General features: G+C 42.1%; 1 protein-coding gene across 3 annotated transcripts in view; it reads right to left on the minus strand.

The window, feature by feature from the left end:
* Positions 1-23,007, minus strand: part of rbfox3a (RNA binding fox-1 homolog 3a) — a 585,838-nt gene that overhangs the window by 275,031 nt on the left and 287,800 nt on the right. The window lies entirely within an intron of this gene.

Here is a 23,007-nt window from a genome sequence, read left to right on the forward strand (position 1 = left end):
TGACTCCTCCCTTTCTACCTCCTTTGCAAACACAGAGGGGCTGGACTGCCTTGTGGCGTTATTTTTCCATTTTAGGATTATTTTGTGGTTTAAAACCAGTGGAATAAAATATTAATTCTTGGATTTAAGATAACGAGACCATTTCCTCACCCTGCATTGTTCCACGCTCATCCTCTTTCATACCTGTAATGAATGTTTCAAATGTTGTGTGGTGTGGAGAACATTACTATTTTCCTTGTGACATTTGTGGTGTGGGGTGAAACATTTCATCTGGTTCAGTTAACAACAGATTTGACGTTAGACATTCAAGTTTGCAGCAATACGGTCACCTGTGGCGTTCATGTAAAGTTCTTACAATATTAACTCCCAGTCGAGTCACAGACTGTCTTATGAACCCATGTCTGTAGTGTCGTTCCGTCGCCGTTTGTGGGTGTCGCTGTTGCCTGTTCCAACTCCCAAGTGGAGCACCTTTGTTGGTGCAATCCTTCGACTGGCGGGGAGTTAATTAACTTAGCGTCCGGGGGCGAACTCGGCATACTTGGGTCTCAGCTTTGAAGCGCCAGGCAGCCGTGATTCACTTAGCGTCAGCATGGCAAAGCAAATGTCTGTGTCTTGTTTTTGATAGTTTATGGTGGCTGATTGGTTTAGCGTATGCGTGTGACGCTGCGTCTCGCTCGGAGTTAGTTGTCTACCTCAGCGGGGAGCGGCGGTAGTGCCAGGCTGGGGTGCAGGGTGGCATATTTGTGTGGCGTGCCCGCTACACTACCGTATATTTATTATTCTATTCATTATATTATATTTCTATTAAATTCATTATTGTATTCATTGCATTGATATTCATTTCAATGTTCACAAGATTTCATATTAGTAACTATCCAGTGTCCCAGGCTCGAGACTTACAAGGCCACATACCCATGTGGCTGGTTGTTATGCCAACACATAGTTTTGAGAGTGATTGCTTTGACGACATGAGCATATCAATTAGGAGAATCTAATCTTAATCTGCTTCACACGGGCATATAACTTGAATTCAAACACACTGCTTTAACACGTCACACCTTGCCATAATCAGTATACACAGACAACATACATTTTGTGACTTCTATCCAAGAAAGTGTGATTGTTGCACTTGGTTATAACTGTTTTGTTATCATTTTGCTTCGCTCCGAAAATAAAGATAATGAAAGACAAAGACTATTTTTCCAGCAATTTGTCTACACAAAGTAAAGCAATACAACAAGCTTTCCTCTAGGACAGAGGTGGGCATTTAATTTCCCAAGGGGCCACTGGAAGTGTTGTTGAGGGCCACACCGACATGCTAACCTTAATTGTATTCAATCCATCCATCCATCCATTTTCTGAGCCGCTTCTCCTCACTAGGGTCGCGGGGGTGCTGGAGCCTATCCCAGCTGTCATCGGGCAGGAGGCGGGGTACACCCTGAACTGGTTGCCAGCCAATCGCAGGGCACATAGGAACAAACAACCATTCGCACTCACAGTCATGCCTACGGGCAATTTAGAGTCTCCAATTCATGCATGTTTTTGGGATGTGGGAGGAAACCGGAGTGCCCGGAGAAAACCCACGCAGGCACGGGGAGAACATGCAAACTCCACACAGGCGGGGACGGGGATTGAACCCCGCACCTCAGAACTGTGAGGCTGACGCTCTAACCAGTCGGCCACCGTGCCGCCTAATTGTATTCAATATTAACTTAATGTCTGAAAACAAAGCAGATATGGTAAATGCTATTACAATGAGGAAAATATGTGAAGCAAATTTATAAGCAGTCATATGACAAATTACATAAAGTATAGACTATCACAATCAACATTCAAACCTACAGGGATCCATTTCGTGTACTGTGGCATGCTATATACAGTATGGATTGTACATACTGTACCTCACCCTGTATCCGTAGGACTAAATGATGTTCAGCAGTACTACACTGTCAAGTGTGTGTTTGTGGGAAGTGAGGCCCTCATTGTAACTTGCTGATGTACTGTACAGTGGATATAAAAAGTCTGCACATCCCCGTTCAGGTTTTTTTTTTTGTGATATAAAACAATTACACCAAAATTATTTAATTTTTCCACCATTAATGTGACGTATGACCCGCAAAACTCAATTTTTAAAACATCTGAGATAATGTAACAGTGATCCTGTTATATGTGGTTGTGTTCAGAATTAACCACTCACACAAACATGTGTTAAATGGGAGTCAGCACACATCTGACACCAATTAAAGTGCCTCTTATTAGCCCAAAATAGAGTTCAGATGTTCTATTAGGGCTGGCCTGGCCAACCCGCGGCTCGCGAGCCTCATGCGGCTCTTTAACTAGTTTCATGCGGCTCTTCAGGAGCTGTCACATGACATGCGTCAAAAATGCTTGGCTGGCGCTGTCATTCACTCCCCCTTCAGCTAGATGGCACACTGACCATGTAAGCCTGTTTGAGTGACGTCAAACGAGCGACGAGAGAATCTTTGGTGTGACATCATTTGTGTTGTAAACAATTTCCGTCAAGTTACCTCTTGAAATGGCAGGGAAAAAAAGCACAGCCAAACGAAAATATGAAGAAGAACACAGGACGTTTTTGCCAGAGTGGGAGAGTTTATATTTTTTTGTTAAACGTAATGGCAAGCCGATCTGCCTTATATGTCACGCAGCATTAGCGCATTTCAAAGCTTCAAATCTTCAGCGTCACTTCAGCTCACTCCACCCTAACATCGAACAGGAATTTCCAAAAGGGACTGAACTTCGCAAGAACAAGTTGGTCGCTTTGAAAAGCAAGGCAGAAAAGCAGGTGCAGTTTTTCAAAGAATTTACAAAACACTCGGAGACCGTAACGCTTGCATCATATCAGCTGGCTTGGAACATAGCACGGGCTAAAAAGCCATACAACGAAGGGGACTTCATTAAAAAATGCCTCATTGACGCCTTTGAAATCTTGGCTCCTGGAGACGACAAACTAAAACGGAGCGTATCAGACGTTCAACTGTCCCGCCACAGTGTTAAACGCAGAATATCGGATATTAATACAGCTGTTGAATCACAGTTGCACTCTGACCTTCAAGCATGTGAGTATTTTAGTGTGGCATTGGATGAGAGTTGTGACATACAAGACAAGCCTCAGTTGGCAATATTTGGACGGTCTGTGTCAAATGAATGTATGATCAAAGAAGAACTCCTTGATATTGTGCCATTAAAAGACAGAACCCGTGGCATAGATGTGAAAGAAGCAATGATGATTAAAAGATGATGTTCATGTGTACCCATGTGTATGATGTGGCTCTTTGCAGTAACACAGGAAAAAAAGTGGCTCTTAGTCTCTGACTAGTTGGCCACCCCTGCATTAGGGTTTTGCTGGCTACTAGAACAGCTGAACTTTATTTGTGGTTAATCAGAGGCTCATTAAATGCTGGCAGATGTGTGCTGACTCCCATTTAACATGAGTTTGAATTTGATTGGGTAATTCTGAACAGCCAAATCCCCAGATACAAGAGTGGGTGCACACTTGTGCAACTATATTAACTCCATTTTACTTCACTTCTCAAAGATTTGATTATCTTTTAAATGGAGTTGTTTAGGTTATATGTCACATTAATGGTGGAAACCTAGCAATTGAACAGAGATGTGGAGACTTTTTATATTCACTTATGCACACAAATTTGGCTTAAGTGTCAGCATTCTAATCAGATTTCAGTTATCAATGAAACATCGTCTGTCACTGAAATGAGGTACGGATAAGACAGGATCTCATTCCATTTATCTTTTTTTTTTTTCTTCTGGGGTACTCAAGCCTGGGAATACCATGCAAATGTAATCGCGATTGGCTGGCGACCAGTTCAGGGTGTACCCCGCCTCTCGCCCAAAGATAGCTGGGATATGCTCGAGCACGCCCGCGACATTAGTGAGGATAAGCGGAACGGAAGATGAATTGTCTTGGGTGTGTGTTCCGGTTTTTGTCTTCCCGGCTGAGGGAAGGGCGGTGCTTCTACTGCGGTCAGTTGGGTCATTCCGTGAGCAACTGTCACGTCAAAGTTGCCGGTAGCAAGGGCACGGGAGAGGTGAGTCTGAATTTCATTCAGGAAGACCCTACACGGGTTCTTCCTAAAGTGACACTATGCTCTCCTGATCAAGAAATTCATACACCTGTATTAATTGACTCTGATTCTGACGCTAACTCACTTAACTCCCTCCTCGTTAGACGTATGCACCTTAGAACCTTTCAAATAAAACGCCACCGCAACACCTATGCTGCAGACGGCAGTTTTATGGGAAAGATCACTCACCGCACCCAAAGACTCACATTGACATTTCCTGATTCTCACTTGGAACGCATTAGTTTTCATGTTTTTGACGCCATGAATCATGGCCTTATCTTAGGGAACCCGTGGTTGAAATTACATAACCCCCACATTGACTGGTCCTCTGGGCAGGTTATGTCATGGGGCAGCAATTGCGCCCGGAACTGTTTCAAGCCGCCATGTGATGTTCAGGGCTATGTTTCTAAGGACAATCCACAGACCCCATCTGGGGATCCTGATTTATCTCAAGTGCCCACCTGTTACCAGAATATTAAAGATGTTTTTTCCAAGTCCAAGGCCAAATCCCTTCCACCCCACAGACCTTATGACTGTGCTGTTGACTTGCTGCCTGGAACCACACCCCCACGAGGGAGGTTGTTCTCTCTTTCAGGGCCGGAACACAAGGCCATGAAGGAGTACGTGGAAGAATCACTGGCAGCCGGGATCATTCGTCCATCTTCATCCCCTGCAGGAGCAGGATTTTTCTTTGTGGACAAAAAGGACAAGACCCTGCGACCCTGTATCGATTACCGGGGTCTCAACGAGATAACTGTAAAAAACAGGTACCCTCTTTCCCTCATCTCCACTGCCTTTGAGTTCCTGGAGGGAGCCAAGATTTTCACCAAACTGGACTTAAGAAATGCGTATCATCTAGTCAGGATAAGGGAGGGGGATGAATGGAAAACAGCATTCAACACACCAATGGGACATTATGAGTATTTGGTAATGCCTTTTGGACTTACTAACGTGCCAGCTGTTTTCCAAAACCTTGTCAACGATGTCCTGCGTGACATGTTAAATGTTTATGTTTTTGTCTATTTGGACGACATTTTGATATTCTCCCCGGATGAGGAGACTCACATTATTCATGTCCGCTCTGTATTGCAGCGGTTACTGCAGAATCAACTATATGTCAAGGCTGAGAAATGTGAGTTCCACAAGGCATCCGTTTCTTTTCTGGGTTTCGTCCTGGCTCAAGGTGAAGTCAAAATGGACCCTTGCAAAGTCGATGCCGTTATTAATTGGCCTACTCCCACGTCACGCAAAGATGTACAAAGGTTCTTAGGGTTCGCAAACTTCTACAGAAAATTCATCAGAAATTTCAGTTCTATAGCCTCTCCTTTGGATGATCTTACCTCGCCACACAGACCTTTTGCATGGAACCCGCTTTGTCAGGCAGCTTTTCAAAAACTTAAGTCGAGCTTTACCTCCACTCCCATCCTTACTTTGCCAGATCTCAAACAGCAGTTTGTGGTAGAAGTCGATGCGTCTGATACCGCAATAGGAGCAGTGCTCTTCCAGAAATCTCTCAAGGATGATAAATTACATCCTTGTGCTTTTCTCTCCAAAAAACTGACCCCAGCTGAGAAAAATTATGACATTGGTGACCGTGAACTGCTGGCAGTCAAGGTGGCTTTGATGGAGTGGAGGCACTGGCTAGAGGGGGCACAGACTCCGTTTTTAGTATGGACAGATCACAAGAACCTTGAGTATATTAAATCTGCTAAAAGCTTAAATGCGAGGCAGGCTCGATGGGCTCTGTTCTTCACTAGATTTAATTTCATGTTATCCTACCGACCTGGTTCTAAAAATGGTAAGCCAGATGCTTTGTCACGTATTTTCTGCGAAGAGAATTCTTTGTCCGACCCTAAGACTATTTTGCCCAAGTCATGTTTCATTTCCGCTTTTGTTTGGGACATTGAAACTGCGGTTAAAGGGGCTCTTAAAAACACTCTTAGCCCTGAAGATTGCCCTGAAAACAGGCTTTATGTGGTTCCGACCTTAAGGGGAAGAGTCATCCACTGGTATTCAAATTCCATGGTTTCCCCAAGAATGTGGAGTCTGATAGGGGTCCCCAATTCATTTCGCAATTTTGGAAGGAGTTTTGCAATCTCATCGGTGCTACCGTCAGTCTGTCATCTGGGTTTCACCCTGAAACCAACGGCCAAACCGAGAGGCTGAACCAGGACCTGGAGACTGGGCTCCGTTGTCTCGCTTCACAGGAGCCGCGATCCTGGTCTCAGAAACTGGTTTGGGTCGAATTCTCCCACAATTCCCTCCCCTCTGCATCCACTGGTCTATCGCCTTTTCACGTTGTGCATGGTTACCAACCATTTCTGTTTCCTGCCATAGACCCAGAGTCCACAGTTCCAGCGGCATTGACCTTGGTGAGATGCTGCAGGAGGACCTGGGAGCGAGCCCGCCAGATGCTGCTGCGCCAGGGACGGTCCTACAAAGCCGCTGCTGACCGTCGGAGGACACTGGCCCCGAACTACAAAGTGGGTCAGCGAGTTTGGCTCTCGACCAAACATATTCCACTATGGGTGGAGTCCAAGTTCGCTCCCAGGTTCATTGGGCCCTTCCCCATCAGAAAGATCATCAACCCTGTCACCATGAAGCTTAGGCTCCCAAGGTCGATGCGGGTCCACCCTGCTTTTCACGTCAGCCTACTCAAGCCAGCCCGGGAGTCCCCTCTGGTCCCGCCTTCCAGGCCCCCCCATCCCCCCCGGTTCGTGGATGGGGGCCCTGTCTTCTCTGTGAAGCGGCTGTTGTCGTCTCGTCGGAGGGGGAGGGGGTTTCAATATCTGGTGGACTGGGAGGGCTACGGGCCTGAGGAACGTTCATGGGTGGCGTCTGCGTTTATCATGGATGACTTGCTCATTCAGGACTTCCACGTTGCGCATAAAGGGGCCCCGGGGCTGTCTGGGGGGGGTACTGTCATGGGTGTGTGTTCCGGTTTTTGTCTTCCCCCTGTTTCACACACACCTGCTCCTGTGAGCATCTTCACCACCTGTGCCTCGTTCACCCTAATTACCCCTTGTATTTAACCTTGTGTCTCATTCCCTCTTGTCGCCAGTTCGTTGTACCTTGTCGTCGCGTTCCAGCATTCCTTGTTTCCACGTCACAGACTCACAGTGAGACTTGACCCTGTTCCGATTATCGACCTCGCCTCTTTGCTTCATGTTTTTGGATACTGTTGCCTTTCTTGGATTGCCTGCCTGTGTACCGACCTATGCCCGTCTATTAAACCTCTCTTTTTGGAAACTGTCCATTTGGTTTGGAGTCGTGCATTTTTGGGTCCTATCCTCTGTTCCATTCATGACATGAATGAATGAATGAATGTAACTATGAAAACTTCTAGGATGATGTCAGAGAAAAAAAACAAAAACCTTTTCTATGTTCTCCGATAGTAGAATTTTATTACGCACCGTATCCACTCCTTTTCTGCTGTGCACTCTGTTGAATTTGGTGACTATATATATGCTCGACTATATAATACAGATACAATTTAGGGAATATAATACAGTATTGGTAAATACATGCCTATGATAGCTATCCTATTCCATCCATCCAATGTCTGTACCACTTTGTCCCCACTAGGGTTGCGGGCGTGCTGGAGGCTAGCCCAGCTATATTCGGGCGAGAGGCGGGGTACACCCTGAACTGGCCGCCAGCCAATCGCAGGGCACATATAAACAAACAACCATTCACACTCATATTCATACCTAAGGGCAATTTAGAGTATTCAATCAACCTACCGTGCATGTTTTTGAGATGTGGGAGGAAACCGGAGTGCCCGGAGAAAACCCACGCAGGCACGAGGAGAACATGCAAACTCCACACAGGCAAGGCCGGTATTTGAACCTCAGTCCTCAGAACTGAGAGGCAGATGTGCTAACCAGTTGTTCACCCTGCTGCCTCCATACCAATCAAATCAACAAAGTCCAAAGACATCAGAATCATCTTCATTTGCCAAGCATGTCAAAAAGACACAAGGAATTTGTCTCCGGTATTTGGAGCTGCTCTAGTACGACCACAATTGACAGAGAATACTTTTGAGACATGTAGAGAAATAATAAACTCTTAAACTCACCACAAATTACACAGGCATTACACAGCTTTCGCTCTGAAAACATAAATCTTATTCCGTGACTGTTTGTTGTACGGGAATGTTTAATGAAGAAAAAGTGTTTCTTATTAAGATCCAATTGTGCCAACTTGTCTGATATGTTGATCAATAGAAACTGCATTTCTTCTGGTGGTTTCAACTGATGAACCACGTTGATCAATGGGACCGCAACTAGGACGTACAGCTGAGCAAATCCGAAGATCATGTCTCTTCTCAGAGATGCGCCTGTCTACTAAAACCTGCTCCATCACAGCAGATAGACAGATTGTGTTTTGCATGAAGGGCAATTGATACATGGATGCCTAAAAACAACACTCAAACTACTCAGTAAGGAATGAGGGGGTTTGATTGAGTTTGTGGCGTGAATAATGAAGGTGTGTGTGTTTGTGTCTATTATATATTTTTTTACATGAAACTACACAACCATCCCATTTACAGGAATACGTCTGCTGTGTTTTTGACAGCCTTGTAAAAAGTTGTTGTCGATAAGGGTTGCACGCAGATACCATCAGGGACTTGTGGCTGTGGGGATTTGAAGTGTAGACTTAAAATATTAAACAGGTTTCGAAGCCTCACCTCCATCCATCCATGTTTGTGTCTCGAAAGAGACATCTCTCACACTGGGATAGATTTGATGGAGGCCGCTGTCTTCAATGTGAGTAGGTGAAGCGCATGCATGTAAGGATGCACGCACACTCTCACACACACAGACTGAGGCAAGAACTCTCGGCTGACCAAATGTGGTGTTTTTAAATCAAATGTGGTGTTTTACATGGTTATGGTGTTGGCCACAGGCTTAGCAAATTTGTATTATCTTTGTACGTGCAGGAAGATCAACAAAATAATGAACATTAACTCAATGCCGCTCTTCAATATCCTCAAAATGCTGATTATTGATTTTACCAATTATTGATGATACTGTCGTTTGTTCATGAAAAGCCATTTCACGTGACAATGGTTTGAATCTGAAATTGATAGGGGAGAGCATGTACAAGCTATAAGATTAGGGATAAGGTTAAAAATACCTCTCAGACACATTTTAATAGTGGAGCACCTGTTTAACAAAAGGCAGCATAACAAATATATCATGAATAAAACCTTCATATGGCTATGCGATTAAAGACTACCGCATACATTTGAAACTGTTCTTCAACCACAGAAAATGACAATTTTTCATACAGAAACTATTACATATTTTTATGTTATTAATGGCCGGCACGATGGACTACTGGTTAGCACATCTGCCTCACAGTTCTGGGGACCGGGGTTCAAATCCCGGCCCAGCGTGTGTGGACTTTGCATGTTCTCCCCGTGCCTGGGTTTTCTCCGGGCACTCCGGTTTCCTCCCACATCCCCAAAAAATTGTGCGGTGGGTTGATTGAGGACTTTAAACTGCCCGTAGGTGTGAATGTGAGTGCGAATGGTTGTTTGTTTCTATGTGCCCTGCGATTGGCTGGTGACCGGTTCAGGGTGTACCCCGCCCGAAGATAGCTGGGATCGGCTCCAACAGCCCGCGACCCTAGTGAGGATAAGCGGTAAAGAAAATGAATGGATGTTATTAATGTAAATTATATTATTCATGTACTGCATAGTACTGGGCGGCACGGTGGCCGACTGGTTAGAGCGTCTGCCTCACAGTTCTGAGGACCCGGGTTCCATCCCCAGCCCCGCCTGTGTGGAGTTTGCATGTTCTCCCCGTGCCTGCATGGGTTTTCTCCGGGCACTCCGGTTTCCTCCCACATCCCAAAAACATGCATTAATTGGAGACTCTAAAATTGCCCGTAGGTGTGACTGTGAGTGCGAATGGTTGTTTGTTTGTATGTGCCCTGCGATTGGCTTGCAACCAGTTCAGGGTGTACCCCGCCTCCTGCCCGATGACAGCTGGGATAGGCTCCAGCACGCCCGCGACCCTAGTGAGGAGAAGCGGCTCAGAAAATGGATGGATGGATGTATAGTACTGCAGTCCTTATAGTATAACGTATTCATTTAATTCTCAACTGCTTATGCACTATACAGACTACGTAATGACGCATGTGTAGTTTTTCGCTACAATATAATACTACTGTCTATTCTTGCTGCTGTTGACATCTGTATTTATTTATGTATTGTTTGTCATTTTTATTTGTGTATGAAGAGCCTTTTCAAAATGCCACAAATCCATTTAGATTATACTGCTCTACGATTTGCATTTCCTTTTTGCTGCTACCATCTACAGTGCTGCTCTAAGACCAGATTTTCCCCATTGTGTGACAAATTTATTGTATTCTATATTTTATTGATTATATATTTTTTTATTTAGTACCTCTCATCAGCTATGTACATACGGGCACAGGAACACATCCACATACAGCATTTTTGTTTTTGGGGGATAGAATCAAACAACACTGCTCTAGCTGTCAGCACTGCCAGTTAACACTACCATCAAACAAGGAACAAAAAAGTGGGTCAGGGCAAGTAGGAAAGAAAATGTGTCTTATAAGTAAATATGATAAAAGGGATGATTAAAAAACATTGCACGGCATACAAAAAATTGCTAAATGAAAATACATGAAACATTAACAATAGAAATACAAAAGCAGAAACAAAACAAATCTATCCAGAGGGCATATACAGTGGCTGAAATAAGTATTTAACACGTCACAATTGTTCTCACTAAATATATTTCCAAAGGTGCTTTTGACATGAAATTGTCACCAGATGTTTGGAACAACCCAAGTAAACCATACATTCAAAGTAAGTAGAACAAATAACCTCAGAAATTAAGTTGTGTGTAGTAATGTGAAATGACACAGGGAAAAAGTATTGGAACAGATGAAGAAAGGGAGGTGCAAAAAGGCATGGAAAGGCCAAGACAAAACCTAAAATCTATTAATAATCAAACAGCAATCCAGCCCCTTGTCAGTGCAAATGAATATCAGATTTTTCAGTCCTTATTGATGGCCTACAAAAAGGTCTCATTGCCAATGTGTGAGTCAAGACATCTCATGATGGGTAAGAGCAGAGAGCTGTCTCAAGACCATCGCAAACTAATTGTTGCAAAACATAACGATGGCCTTGGTTACTGGCACATATCTAAGCTTCTGAATGTTCCGGTGAGCACAGTTGGGGCCATAATACGTAAGTGGCAAGCCAATCATACCACGCTAAATTCGCCTCGATCAGGTGCTCCTCGCAAGATTTCTGACAGAGGAGTGCAAAGAATAATCAGAAGAGTTGTCAAGCCAGTTAAATACTGGGAGAATATAATCGGGTCTGATGAGAGCAAAATGTAACTGTTTGGATGCCATAATGCACACCACGTTTGGAGGAGAAAGGGCACTATTGAAGGAAGGATGAATAGGCAAATCTATCGTCATCTACGAGGATGATGAAAATGAAACGAGGGTGGACATTTCATCAGGATAATGATCCAAAACATGCTGCCAAGGAAACTCTCAATTGGTTTCAAAGAAAACAAAATAAAGCTGATAGAATGGTCCAGCCAATCATCTGACTTGAATCCAATTCAAAATCTATAGAAATAACTGAAATTCAAGGGCCATAAAAGAAGCCCACGGAACCTTGAAGATTTGAACTCCTTGTGTGGAGGAATGGGCCAAAATCATACCAGGGAAATACATGCGACTAGTTTCTCCTTAACTTCTCTTTTTTTTCCAAAAGTGAGAGTGAACTAACTCACAGATGCTTTAGAAACTATTTCGAGATCATAGAGGCCTGTGGCAGTTGCATTGGGTTTTAGCAACTTGCGGCTTGTCTCACTGGTCACCACAGCGAGTCACACGCATGATTTGCTTGACACAGATTTGATACCGGCTGCTCTTCCTGATGCAAAATTTCTAAATTGTACTTTCAAAGCAGAAAACTTCAATCCTTGTAAGGAGTCATTGCAAAGCGAACAAGTCAGTCATTGATGTACTGAAATGTCAAGAGCAAAGATGTATAGGGTGAGGCAATTTCCTGAACAGACTTTAGAAACACAGGGATATGAGTCACCAGTGCTTGTTTTGGTCACAGACTACCAGCCAATCATATGAAAGAGGAAATATGCTGGGTGTTATTTCCGTCACCAGTAATAAACCTGAGGGCAAAGTGGAGTGTGAAGGCAAGTGCATGCCTGGAAACCATATTCCAATAGGCCCCTAATTTTCTTTCACTAGCCGGATGAACATAAAAGAGAATTACATAAATGTTTGTTACAAAGACTTGGAAAGATGGCCAAAGTTTATTTCTTAATGCCTGCAAAGTAGATTAAGTAAGAAGAGTGTGCTTCTTTCATTATCTTCATATATACAAATTATAAGTTACCTAAAAGGCTTCTATTGCAATTCCTCTCCAAAAATGGCTCTTTATTTTATTACTATATTGTAAACGCCCATGTATTACTTGATTGGATGGCTTCCCTGGCCTTGCCTCCCTCATCCTGTGTGCAGGCAGGGCAAGCAGATGAGAGAAAATCAATGGTTGGTGTCTCAATGAATGTGGCCAGCCCAGGATTTATCGAGATTCTAAATTGGGTCAACAGGATTGTCTATTCAAAGGGCAAGACACCTTAATCGTCATTTTACTTGAGATAAACTCTTAGGCATGTACTGTTCATTTACAAACAGCTTGTTATCAGCATCATCATTCAACAAAAACAGGGCAAACAAACGCCATGACGAGTGAAAATTACACTAAGTGGGTGATATCACATCCATGGACAATATTTGACACTCAAAAAACAACTTCTATAAAGGGAACTCTGTTTACATAAATAACATTGAGCACTTCAAATGGCATAAAATAGATTCCAAGCTGCAAAAAAATATCTTTGAAACTTTATCTTCTAAGCGTATTAAAGGGAGAACAACTCCTGATCTCAACACTATTGTGTACCTGTGGAGGATCTTTAAAGGGAAGATTTGTGAGGGTGGACATTAGCAGAGGTGGTAAAACTTACACAATGTACAAGTGCAGATAGTGTAAAAAAAAAAAAAAAAACTGGTGAAATTATAAGTACTGATTCAAATCCTGTACTTAAGTTAAAAAACTGATTCTGCAGTGCAAAATACAAATTTAAAAACAGGTTATTACTGTTAATTATATAGAATTTCAATTTCAATGGATGAGAGAGTTAAGTTGACATAGAAGGGGGGATCCTATGTTGATAAGTAAATTGATCAGTAAATATGGTTTGGGTTGAAATATTTTTTGTTGTTATTGCTTTTACTTCTATTGTATATATATATATATATATATATATATAGAGAGAGAGAGAGAGAGAGAGAGAGAGAGAGAGAGAGAGAGAGAGATACACACACACACAAATTTTTTGCCACCAAATTCTTCACGACATTTGTTTTTTTTCAAACTACTGTGACTAATCAGTTGGAACATTGTGGTGGTTTTGTTGGCGAAAACCCACATTATTATAATTGATAAAAGATTTTATTCACTGTAAATCACACTGTCCAGTTAGGAAAATGAGGTGCCCTTTGAGTCAAGCATTCACACCAGTGCTATTGTGTACTTGAAGCTGCTGGCGACCTTTACCCTTCAATACATTCAAGGCCATTGACGATAAAAATATGGTAAGGCGGGAGAGGCCATTAACAGGCCTCTTAATTTAGCATCTAAAATGGCTTTTTCTCCTGGGAGCACACAAAAAACAGCCAATTCAGCAATGTTCCTCCGGTTGCCCCAGGGGTTCATGTTTGTGTGTTTACAGGGTGAGTAAATGTGTGTACATGTGCTATACCCAGGGTTGTATGTAAAGCAGTGTATGGTGTGTGTATCCAGTCAGTGGTTTGCTTCTGGTTCATTACATTTATGTACAACCCCAATTCCAATGAAGTTGGGACATTGTGTTAAATGCAATGATTTGCAAATCATGTTCAACCTATATTTAATTGAATACACTACAAAGACAAGATGTTTAATGTTCAAACTGATAAACTTTATTCTTTTTAGCAAATAATCATTAACTTAGAATTTTATGGCTGCATCACGTTCCAAAAAAGCTGGGACAGTTGACAAAAATACTGAGAAATTTGAGGAACGCTCATCAAACACCTGTTTGGAACATCCCACTGGTGAACAGGCTAATTGGGAACAGGTGGGTGCCATGATTGGGTATAAAAGGAGCTTCCCTGAATTGCTCAGTCATTCACAAGCAAAGATGGGGCGAGGTTCACCTCTTTGTGAACTATCCATCCATCCATCCATTTTCTGAGCCGCTTCTCCTCACTAGGGTCGCGGGCGTGCTGGAGCCTATCTCAGCTGTCATCGGGCAGGAGGCGGGGTACACCCTGAACTGGTTGCCAGCCAATCGCAGGGCACATAGAAACAAACAACCATTCGCACTCACAGTCATGCCTACGGGCAATTTAGAATCTCCAATTAATGCATGTTTTTGGGATGTGGGAGGAAACCGGAGTGCCCGGAGAAAACCCACGCAGGCACGGGGAGAACATGCTAACTCCACACAGGCGGGGCCGGGGATTGAACCTGGGTCCTCAGAACTGTGAGGCTGACGCTCTAACCAGTCGGCCACCGTGCCGCCTTTGTGAACTAGTGCATGAGAAATAGTCAAACAGTTTAAGGACAATGTACAAGGTACAATTGCAAGGAATTTAGGGATTTCATCATCTACGGTCCATAATATCATTAAAAGGTTCAGAGAATCTGGAGAAATCACTACATGTAAGCGGCAAAGCCGAAAACCAACATTGAATTCCCGTGACCTTCGATCCCACAGGCGGCACTGCATCAAAAACCAACACCAATGTGAAAGGATATCATCACATGGGCTCAGGAACACTTCAGAAAACCAATGTCAGTAAATAGAGTTCGGCGCTGCATCCGTAAGTGGAAATTGAAACTCTACTATGCAAAGCAAAAGCCATTTATCAACAACACCCAGAAACAACGCCAGCTTCTCTGGGCCCGAGCTTATCCAAGATGGACTGATGCAAAGTGGAAAAGTGTTCTGTGGTCTGACGAGTCCACATTTCAAATTGTTTTTGGAAATTGTGGGACGTCATGTCCTCCGGGCCAAAGAGGAAAAGAACCATCCGGACTGTTATGGACGCAAAGTTCAAAAGCCAGCATCTGTGATGGTATGGGCTGTGTTAGTGCCAATGGCATGGGTAAATTACACATACGTGAAGGCACCATTAATGCTGAAAAGTACATATAGGTTTTGGAGAAACATATGCTGCCATCCAAGCAACGTCTTTTGCATGGACGCCCCTGCTTATTTCAGCAAGACAATGCCAAACCACATTTTGCACGTGTTACAACAGCGTGGCTTCGTAGTAAAAGAGTGCGGGCACTAGACTGGCCTGCCTGCAGTCCAGACCTGTCTCCCATTGAAAATGTGTGGTGCATTAAGAAGCGTAAAATACGACAACGGACTGTTGAACAGCTGAAGCTGTACATCAAGCAAGAATGGGAAAGAACTTCACCTACAAAGCTTCAACAATTAGTGTCCTCAGTTCCCAAACGTTTATTGAATGTTGTTTAAAAGAAAAGGTGATGTAACACAGTGGTAAACATGATCCTGTCCCAGCTTTTTTGGAACGTGTTGCAGCCGTAAGATTCTAAGTTAATGATTATTTGCTAAAAACAATAAAGTTTATCAGTTTGAACATTAAATATCTTGTCTGTGTAGTGTATTCAATGAAATATAGGTTACACATGCTTTGCAAATCATTGTATTCTGTTATTTATGTTTAACACAATGTCCCAACTTCATTGGAATTGGGGTTGTATATGCGTTGCACATCTGGACAAGGTGCATTTCATTTATTCAACTTCGTCTGCCACTTCCTGGAAATATTTGTTGGGTTTGGTTACAGCATTGCATTTCATACTTGAGGTCTAACAAACAACATTTTTAAAGACATGTACTATATACCCAACACATCGCTTCTGGGTTACAAAACTCCAATTTATCATTCACAGGGGCCTAATAGCCAGGCCTTTTTGCTTCCATAGATGCTGTCATTGTGGCAGTTTGTTTCCATGCCAGGGCTATCTGGCCGATCAGAGATGGAACCAAACCGCAATTTCGTGAAGACAAAATGCAGAAAATGTCTTTTAAAATGAAAAAAAAGGACCAGAAAGATGAGAACTATTTGTTGGCATTCGTAATAAAGCTTGAACGAAGGTGCTTTGACTTTGAACTTTTGGCTGTGAAGATGTAAACCAATAACTACAAACTTTGCCTCATAAATCAGAGGTTTGACATGAATCACATTGATATTCCATAATTCAACCTAAAATGAGGGTGCTAGTGGATGCAGTGCAGCACACTGTGAACTGCGATCTGTAGGTTTGTTGTGTGATGATTTAATAAGTCTGCTGCACACAAACGAGCAAGCGCGCACACGCACATTACCTCACACAGTGCATATAAATCTGTTAAAGCTCAATAATAATAAAATAGAGACAGACAGACGTGCCCAAAGAGAAACCCTAAAACAACCAAGAAATACAAATAGATATTTCTAATGACATCAATTTCATTCTTAAATAAATAAAAAACTATTTCCCTTATTTCACTTCCTCCACATCTCTCCTTGCTCTAAAGTTTTAAGGCTCCCATTTGCAAGCATTGTTTTAATACTTAAGTACTCTATGATGAATATGATTATTATTATTTCACAATAACTATTTCATGTACAGCATAGAAGTACAACAATACAGTATGAGGTACTTTGGTGCACCTGGGAAACAAGAAAAAAAAATCATTGATTCCGTCCCTAAAAGTCACATAAAAATATACTTGGTGACGTTCATGCAGAGGACTGCTGAACATTGTCTGTGTTGACTATTTGGTCGATATTGTCAGTTGAGGTGAGGAGTAACAATTTCAAACCCACCTGTGGCCCCTCATGTCATTCTTTCTCCTGCCACGATTTAACCCATCCGTCCATTTTCTATAGCTCTTATGCTCACTTAGGGCAGTGTGTGAGCTAGAGCCTAACCAAGCTGACTTTTGGCTGAGAGGCGGTTTGGCACCCTCAACTGATCGCAGGGCGCACATAGAAAAATGTGCATTCATGCTCGCATTCACACCTATGGACAAGTTAAGGCAGGGGAGTGAAACTCATTTTTATCGTGGGCCACACTGTTGGTATGGTTTCCCTCAGAGCGCTGTTATGACTGTGAAACCATATAATTGTTTCATCACCTCCTCATAGTATTCAGTGATGGCTCGTCAATAGAGGGCATTAGGGTGCTGCCCCACTGCTGTTGGGTTACCTTGAAAAGGATAAAAGTGAAATAATCCATCCATTTTCTGAGCCGCTTATCCTCACAAGGGTCGCAGGCGTGCTGGAGCCTATCCCAGCTATCTTCGGGCAGGAGGCGGGGTACACCCTGAACTGGTTGCCAACCAATTGCAGGGCACACACAAACAAACAACCCTTTGCACTCACATTCACACCTATGGGCAATTTAGAGTCATCAATTAACCTACAAAGCATGTTTTGGGATGTGGGAGGAAACCGGAGTGCCCGGAGAAAACCCACGCAGGCACGGGGAGAACATGCAAACTCCACACAGGCGGGGTCGAGGATGGAACCCCGGACCTCAGAACTGTGAGGCAGACGCTCTAACCAGTCGTCCACTGTGCCGCCAAAAGTGAAGTAATTAAAATTAAAATTAAATATTACAATGAAAATATCACAAATATGTATATGTATTTTTAGACTCGGAGTAAGAGAAATAGTGAGTAAAATTGATTAGTTTTATCTTTTGGTTGTCTCATTTTAAGACGCCACTTCCGGTTTAGGGTGCAACAACGTTTTCCAATTGAATCATTAAATGTTTGACATGCGCAGTTGGTCCTTGTGAAATACATAAGATATTGCTGAGGTAGGGCGTAGCATTCTAGCGCCCTTTAACCTTTAACACTTAATGGGGGTGATAGGGCTTAACAGTAACCACTCACCCCTATCAAGTTCCTGTAAAAATGTATTAGGATCTAATGTTTTTTGGGTTTTTTTTTTTACATAATGATTTGATGTTTTGGTACAGATTTTAGCAAGAATCCAGGAAGTTGACGCAAATGAGTTGCTTTCGTGGGCCATGTGAAACAATGTGATGGGCCAGATTTGTATGTTTTTGGAATGTTAGAGGAAGTTGGAGTAGAGAAAACCCATTCAAGCAAAATGAGATTATGAACAGTCCACACAGGAAGGCTAACCACTCGCCCACTGTGCTTCCAAAACCATTAAATGGAATTCTGATTAGTATTCATATTAATGACCGAACAAGATGAGAAGATGCATGCACTGCAAACGATGTCACGTGTAGTTTGAAGTGTTGATAGTCCTCCCACATTTTAAGAACACAGTTGTTAGGTTAATTGAAGACTAAACTGTCGAGTAAGTGTGAGTGTGACTGTGAATCGTTGTTTGTCTGTGTCCTGCGATTGTCTGGCAACAAATTCGAGGTATACCCTCTGGCCCATAGTCAGCTGGGATAGGTTAAAGTTTACCCAAGGCTACATAGTACAAAAAAAAAACAAAAAAAAAACATTGATGGATTTATTGAATTTCTTCATTTATTTGATGGCAACACTTCACATACAGATGGCTATAGCCAACTAATCCTGTTTGCTAACAATGTTATGGAACCATCTTCATTTTATATTCATTAAACTTATTTTTATATGCAGTAATAGATAATTATTCAGACTTTGCAATGTCAAAGATGGACAGTCAAAACAAATGTGCTAACTGTGCTCAGGCCATCAGAAACCACTGACCCTTCCCATCGTGGAATGGGGAATATATTGAAAGGATTCAATTAACGGTGGGTGGTCTTGGCTTAAGGCGGGGGTGTGAATGGTGAATTAAAGGATGGATGAGTCCCGGTGTGCTGCCAGTAAGACCAGCTCTGAAGCGCAAATGGAAAGATGGGTGTCAACTGTCTGGACAAGTGAGCTAGTGGAACCAAGAGCGGTAACAAGAAAGGGTGGACAATGACAGGGCAGGAAGAGGACGGAAAGGAAGCGTCATCAATCACCTAATCAATCACGCATTCAATCAAATGAACCACATGGTGACTTAGGCCACAGCAAGCAACTTTTGATTGTAGCAGTGAACCCAAGTCTTAACTCTAAAGGCTTCGATAACACGGTGATGCCTCAAAGGAGAGGACACAAGACGTCAATGAAGGTTAAGATAGGGAAGAATGTCAGGTGAAATAAAAACTAGAGTAGATCATTAGAATGATTCTTTGGTACTTTTTTTTTTTTTTAAACTAATCTATATCAACACCTGAAGTATTACACTGGAAAGACTCAAAATCTTACCAAGAATATTTGTCTTGTTTGACTGAGTACACTTAAAAAAAGATTCATCACCTAATAGGCAAGTTCTTTTTAGACAATTTTCACTTGTTTCAAGCTAAATTTTACTTGAAATAAATAGAAAAAAAGGTCAAGTGGAGTAAAGTGTTTTAATCTATTTTTTTACAATGGCAAAATTCTCTACTTATGACAAGTGAAGATGATCTAAAAACAAGTTAGTTTTTAGGTGATGAGTCTAATTTTAAGTGTAATCAGATTAGTTATGACCTGAAAAAAAGATTGAGTTTTTGCAGTGCATTTCCCAAAGTTTTAGAGAGCTGTTGATCGACCCAACCACCAAATCAGTTTACGATCAGTGGTACAGTTTGGTTCGGTCCAGATCGACAGAGAAATACATTTGATCATGCGTACATTTTCCCTATAATGGGGTCTTTTGCTGGGGGTCTTTTGCTAAATAATCAGGGAAATTAAAACGTAGTTGTAACTTAAGTTCTTCTCAAAATTTATATTCATTAATGGGTTTATGATAGCAACAATTGGACTTTTCCATTATAACTGATCCATATGAACACTGTTTTTGAAATTAGAACAAATTTCAAGTCAACTAGGTTCACAGAACAGATTGCGTTTGACTTTGGAGGTTCTATCATACAGTAAATACAGTAGTAGGTAGTAAAATTGTGATGGATTAAAACCACTTGGGTACACTCACAAAGTTTTCGGTTATAATAATATAATAATAGTGCTGTAGACAGACGCAAATATTTTTAATTATGAGACCCTGTTAATTCTGTTAGAGTAATGCAATGCTGTCAGTCTCTGTAAATCAAGCATGTGTGTTCAGTGCCTGGCAGCTGTGACAGGCACTGTGAGACTGAGATGGGGAAGCATGACAAATATTTCAGGAAAAATAGAAGGCCAGGTCTGCCAGACTTGGCAATGTGGAGCACAAATGTGGGGTCTGCATAAAATCCACATGCTTCAGGTTACACTTGTTTCTGGATAATCATACATGTTCATGGGAGCGCCTAACCACAACTGCTCACGCTGGCAATGATAAGACAGAGCGAGTTCCCGATGCACGTACGCACACTAACAGTGGAACATGCAAATGAAGTCAGAACATAAATGCTGTCAAGCTGGGGAAAAGAACAGCATCAAAGACAAAAGGAAGTCTAATTAAACAGAGAGAAGGATCAGAGTTGAATATATCAAATATGCAAAGCTTGGATTTCTTTGCTTTGTGTCCAAACAAGCCGGTATTTAAAATGGAATTCCTTCTAATTCGGCCTTGATTTTTCTACGCCCGGACTCAAACACAGAGCCGCAATGCCCCAATCCCCCATGGGACTTCAATGGGAATCTAATTAACCAAGATCAATATTAACACCATCTCGTTCACTATCCTTTGCTATCCCCTCCATTTTTCCATACCTGCATTTGAACAGCTGGAGGAAAAAAATTCTCCAGCCCAGTGATAATGGCATAAAAAGGCAAGAGAGCAAGATGAGCAGTGAGTTTTATCAGGGGTGGTGGAAAGAAAAAAAAAATAACTCAAAATGAAAACAATGAGGCAAAGGAGGAGGAGAGGCAGAGAGAGTGCAGACACAGACAATGACAGGATTTGAAAACCGTTAAGGGCTCAGTCTGTCGCTTTCTATGGTTTCCGTGGATGCAGATGGTTTCAATATCAAAAGCAAATGCCGCTAACTGAATCAACAGATTGATGGTGTTTAAGTGTAAATTTGGCATATATACATACATAAACATATACATATATATACATATACATACATACACATATATATATATACACAGATACATATACATACATTCATACATACATACACATACATATATACATATATATACACATATACATAAATATACATGCATATATATACGTATACATATACATACATACACATACATATATATATGTACATATAAACATATACATATATAAATATATGTATACATACACATATATACATATACATATATACATATACAGTGATCCCTCGTTTTTCGCGTTTTTCCCCCCAACCCCCCGCGAGGAATTTTCGTGTATGTGGGTAACAGAATGTTTCAAATATGTAAACAGTATTTATACTTTACATTTTGAGACAAAGATTACAACAGTACATGTATTTATATTTTTAATTATAAGATGCGGATGTTTTTCTTCCTCTTTCTTGATGTACCACACTGTAGATTCATTCACGCCATAATGGCGTGCCACAGATGCATAAGTTCTGCCCTCTTTGATCATATCTAAAAGTTTAACTTTTTCGCTGATGGTCATCATCGTCTTCTTCCTCTTGGGCGCCCCGGAGGAAGCTTTCGCAGGGGCACAGCGCTTAGGTGGCATTGTAAGGGCTTAATTAATAAAAAAAAGTTAGTGCTTAAACAAAAAAAGTTATCGCAAACACAACACTAAGATACAGTATGCGAGACAGTCAACAGCGTGGACGAGACTGGCGAGACACAACAAGGGAAGATGCTGGGTGAGGCTGCGATGAAGCGCAGCCAGTCAGCTCACGGGATATATCCACTCGTGTTCTCATTGGTCGATGTCGCGCCGGGAACCAATCACGCGCCTTGTATGAGTGCCCGTGGCATGTGCAATACAGTACAGTCATGTACAAAGCCTCTGAGTCAACTCATCTCTTTGTTTGGCATGCAGGGAAACCTTCTCTCTCGCGCATCAACATGAAACAATGCGTCTTTCCCCAATATGGCTGCCGATAGGGCTGTATTTATTTATGTACTTATTTTATTTTTTTAATGAATATTTTAGAAAAACCCACGAAGCACTGTGGCAAAGTGGCGAGGAAACACAGTATATATATATATATATATATATATATATATATATATATATATATACATATACATATATACACATATATACATACACATATATACATACATATATACATACATATACATACATACACATATGTACATATATATATATATATATATATATATATATATATATATATGTGGCACAGTGGAAGACTGGTTAGAGTGTCTGCCTCACAGTTCTGAGGACTGGGACTTAAATCCCGGCCCTGCCTGTGTGGAGTTTGCATGTTCTCCCCGTGCCTGCGTGGGTTTTCTCCGGGCACTCCGGTTTCCTCCCACATCCCAAAAACATGCATGCTAGGTTAATTGACAACTCTAAATTGCCCGTAGGTGTGAATGTGAGTGCGAATGTTGTTTGTTTGTATGTGCCCTGCGATTGGCTGGCAACCAGTTCAGGGTGTACCCCGCCTCCTGCCCGATGACAGCTGGGATAGGCTCCAGCACGCCCGCGACCCTAGTGAGGAGAAGCGGCTCAGAAAATGGAAGGATGGATGGATATATATGTATACAGACACACACACATACAAGCCTTTTATCAACAACACCCAGAAATGCCGCCGGTTCTGCACGAGTTACAACAGCGTGGCTTCGTAGTACGAGACTGGCCTGCAGTCCAG

This window comes from Phyllopteryx taeniolatus, chromosome 19 (assembly GCF_024500385.1).
Source record: "Phyllopteryx taeniolatus isolate TA_2022b chromosome 19, UOR_Ptae_1.2, whole genome shotgun sequence".
NCBI classification, from domain to species: Eukaryota; Metazoa; Chordata; class Actinopteri; order Syngnathiformes; family Syngnathidae; genus Phyllopteryx; species Phyllopteryx taeniolatus.